At 29.0% G+C, this 4365-nt stretch overlaps 2 protein-coding genes across 2 annotated transcripts in view; both read left to right on the top strand.

Moving 5' to 3' along the window:
• Positions 1 to 3177, top strand: part of LOC117108208 (bifunctional D-cysteine desulfhydrase/1-aminocyclopropane-1-carboxylate deaminase, mitochondrial-like) — a 34240-nt gene extending 31063 nt beyond the window's left edge. Inside the window, exon 11 of the mRNA XM_033250170.1 lies at positions 3042 to 3177. The gene's annotated coding sequence lies outside the window, so the exon portion shown is untranslated. The remainder of the gene's footprint in view (positions 1 to 3041) is intronic.
• Positions 3178 to 3180: 3 nt separating this feature from the next.
• LOC117108211 (microtubule-associated tumor suppressor 1 homolog A-like) overlaps positions 3181 to 4365 on the top strand; it is a 7892-nt gene continuing 6707 nt past the window's right edge. The window contains exon 1 of the mRNA XM_033250172.1: positions 3181 to 3267. The gene's annotated coding sequence lies outside the window, so the exon portion shown is untranslated. The remainder of the gene's footprint in view (positions 3268 to 4365) is intronic.

Here is a 4365-nt window from a genome sequence, read left to right as displayed (position 1 = left end):
CTATTATTTCTATATAACTTAATCAACAATTATCTCATTAATCACATTATCGTAAATAGGCCTATTGAAGCATTATTGAAGTATTAATTATTCACTAAAGCATTATTCGAACACCTTTATTATTATTATTATTATTTATTTTTTTTAATATATTATTTATCAACCAGATTAACATTGAAAACATGAATATGCATATGTGCATAAAATTATCGCAGAAAATAAACTTATAATTTGTAAGATTATTTTTTTAAACAGAATCAAATAGATAACGTTTCTATTTAAAAGCAGGTTTAGCATGGACGTAATGTTATTTAATATGCTGATTATTACTATTTCATTAATTAAACTATCGTAATATTATTATCATTATTTTTATTATTATTATTATTATTGTTTGTTTATTTTTTGTTTTATGTATATGCCTAGGCCTATATAATATATATTGTATACATTTAATAATTTAATTATAAATAATTATTTAAACTAATTGTTAAATAAATATAATATAATGTNNNTATAATATAATGTTAACAATAATATAGGCTAAGCTAGACCTAATCAATTATTGATATAATAAAGGCAAATATTTAGAACATCATTAATACAACACCTTCATGACAGTCCAGCCCCCCAAATCTTGTTTTAATAAATAACTGAATTCACTTCAATGATATATTTTGATCTTCATTCATTATTATTATCATCATTTACTTTTTATTATTATTTATTTATTATTATTATTATTATTATTATTATTATGTCTTTGCCATTAACATTATCATTGTTTCTCTGGTAGGCATCTTGTACAGAGACATGTTTTTGCCTAACCAGTCTCATTACGTTTTGAGTGAAATAAAATTATGAATTATGAATTACACCAATGTCATCTATCGATAAAAACATCGATTCGATTAATTAACAGCAGCTTTTCGCACTGTGACAGTGCCGATAGAAAATAGCAACTTTTTGGCACTGCGGCAGTGCCGTTAGAAAACGGCAGCTTTTTGGCACTGCGGCAGTGCCGATAGAAAACAGCAGCTTTTTTTGGCACTGCCGCAGTGCCGATAGCCTCAACATTGTTGGTGCATCCAGAATATAATACAAAAATATAAAAGTACTTAAGAGCTACTTGAGATATTACTTACAACTTACTGAGTGCTTATCACAGTCACCTTTATTGTATGCTTCCTAGTTTTTGCAGTTGGGGTGTCAATCTACCCTTTGACCCCAACCTGGAAAACTAATTCCTTGAATATTTCTGTTGTAAAGTCTTAGGTCTTAAGATATTACTGTTTGCAGTCATTCATTAGTTTTTAAATTTAAAGACAAGAAAGAACATTTTTGAAGCAATTAAAGCAAGGTTAAATAATTGCATTGAACATTCTTAAAAAAAAAAAAAAAATGCCATTGCTTACTACCAGCTACTCATCTCCAGGAAATCTTTTAAGTATCATCCTTAATTTACTGCCAATTTATTTACAGTTCAATTTCCAAATTGTTGTTGCTTTGTATGTGATAATTTCCATCCTATCGCTGAGATATAATACATAAATGTTCTATATATAAACAAACAGGAAAAAATTTAACAATTATTGTTTTCTATTTCCTGGTAGTAATACTTATTATGCAATCTATAATTTCATTGTAGAATTTTGAGGGAATGTTGTAGTTTGATTGGATTATCCAACATGCACAGCACAGCTCTAGTATGAGCTATTAACTCCTGCTGGCATTTTTTATCCTGCATCTATATTTGGTTAAATCCACACAAAGAAGTATTATTGAACATCAGTAAAACCAACGAATGAATCATGAATTATTTAATATGTGTTCATCTGTACTTGGCAATTGATAGCTTTTGATTACAGACAGAAAGATGATGATCTTGACACGGTAAAAATAGTATGCAAGACAGGATCTAATAATATGATTATACTTTATTGAATTGGATTTTTTGATTCTTAAATACTGAAGATTTTATGGATTTTAATGACAAGTTGAATCTGATCTGAATTTCAAACATATTCTATATATCTGTGACATTTTGAATTTATTGTTTTAGTAGTGCACAGTTTCAGGATTTATAGTTTGCATTCAAAGAAATAGCAGGGTTAGTGTCACAAATAACATTTTCTGGATTTTTTCTAGGAAAAAAAACTTAGCAACTTTCTTTTAACTCATATTTTGATAAATCGTATACTGCTGACTCGCAGAATTTGGGAAAGTATCGTCTGGTGGATTATGTGGATAAAAAAGCTGGAAAATTAATTACTTCCTTTCAATCATCTTTGTAACTGTTGGCAATCAGACTGACAACTTATCATCTATAACAAAATTCAGGGTTGTAGTTTACACAAAGCAATTTGCCGCATAATAGTTTATCGCAAAGATAAGTGATTTCAATAGATTTGTAAAGGATTGATTTTTGTGTTTTATCATGAATAAACAAGGATCAGTGAAGATGGCACGTCGACCAAAACATTATCTGTCACGCACAGTTATTAAAATATGTTTGGTTGTCAAGGGAATTAAACCAAAATCCAAAGTTCGAAGGTCGTATGTCTGTAGACAGGCAGTTTATAATGGTTTGTTGGAATGTGTTTTTACATGCATTAAATTTGAGTATTGTTACACAATAAATATTGCATTGTATGGGTTTCTTGAAAATAATTCATTATAATTAATTAATATTCTTTATTAAGTGCATTCTATTTTTTTAGCTTGAGTCTTCCTTAATACTCATTATAAATCTTGATGATAATGATGATGAGTAAGATAATCTGATACCGATGATAAAATAACATTACTTCCTCACCTACTTGTGCTATTACTGTATTTTATATTTCCTTATTGTTTTTATGCATGATTTTTTTTCAATGAATTTGTCAGTGGTGAATTTTGATGGGGAGGCAGCTGGCAGCACAATAGTGAAAACTGATATTACATGATATTACACGATATTACATGATATTTTAAACATGAAAATGACATTTAATGTTTTGTCTGTCTATAGTGCTAAATATATTTTATTTTTTTGATAGATCCCAACCAAGCAGTCGCCAAACCAACTAAAATCAAACCTACAATTCCGACCTCAACACCGCCTGACCTTCTGTCAACCTCCATAGCGAACGAGACAGCAGCGGAGGAGATCAAGCGGTTGGAAGCTCTCTGCGAATCGAGTTGAATCTCACCAAGATGCAGTTGAAGACAGGCCTCGCGGGATTTGATGCTTTTGCTATTTTACTACAGCACCTCACACATGATGTAAGCTCATTAATATGCATAATAAAGATGCTCATTAATATGCATAATCATCTCATTAGTATGCATTTATAATATTCATATTATGTGCATAATATATTTATATATTAAGCTAACTAAGATGCATTATATAATCTTAATAATACTCTGATTAGTTTTAATATGCATGTGTAAGCTCATTAATATCCATATAATTTAATTTATAAATATGTATATATGATAAGCTCATTAGTATGCATATGTAATAAATATTTCAAATATTCATATTGTGTTTGTGATCTTTTATTTTTATATAACTTTAGTGCACTCTGGCTCAGGATCTTTCACGGCATAAATCTGTGGTTTTGTCCTAAACTTTGATTGCCAAATGAATAATAATATTGATGATTATGAATGTATAAATATATCGTAGATAAAGGAAGAACATGGCGTCTTAAATGTTGAGTTTGTCTCTGGCCAATTTCAGATTTGCTTATTAATGTCAAAATGACCAACAATTGAGTTCAAGGCAAATATTGTAGTCTGCAAATAAGTCACATGATTAAATTATATTAATTATACTGAAAATATATAGGTCTATGTGAAAAGCATTTAAACAAAATAAATTTTAATTGTCAAAAAAAAGTTTTTTTTATATACCATTCTAATGCTGTATTTCAATAAAACTCTTATTTTCAGATGGATGTGTTCTCATGTTCAGACTTAAAAATAAGAATCAATGAACTGGAAACTAAGTATCAGGAAGCTTGTGCTCTAACAGGTGAGAGTAGATAATATATGCATCAATTATACATATTATGCAACACTTACAAATTTACAAGTTTGAAAGATAGAAGTTGTTTTAATTTTTCTGTGGACAATGTTGAGAAGATTGTGAGAGTATAAATGTTTAAAACAAAGAAAGACTGTTTGCTCTGCTAATCTTTTTTTATCTAATTTTTAATTATTTAGAAACACTAACAGATGAAAAGTTACAACTTGAGGAAGACCAGCGGATTCTGAGAGAACAACAAGAAGAATTTGTCGAAAAACTAAAAGAGGATTGTAAACAATCCATAGATGAACTTGAAGAGACGCTGAATGCAAGGCACGCACGAGAAA

This window comes from Anneissia japonica, unplaced genomic scaffold, assembly GCF_011630105.1.
Source record: "Anneissia japonica isolate Jap-2015-1 unplaced genomic scaffold, ASM1163010v1 scaffold7797_len75038_cov128, whole genome shotgun sequence".
NCBI lineage: Eukaryota > Metazoa > Echinodermata > Crinoidea > Comatulida > Comatulidae > Anneissia > Anneissia japonica.
This window is presented reverse-complemented; position numbering and strand designations above follow the sequence as displayed.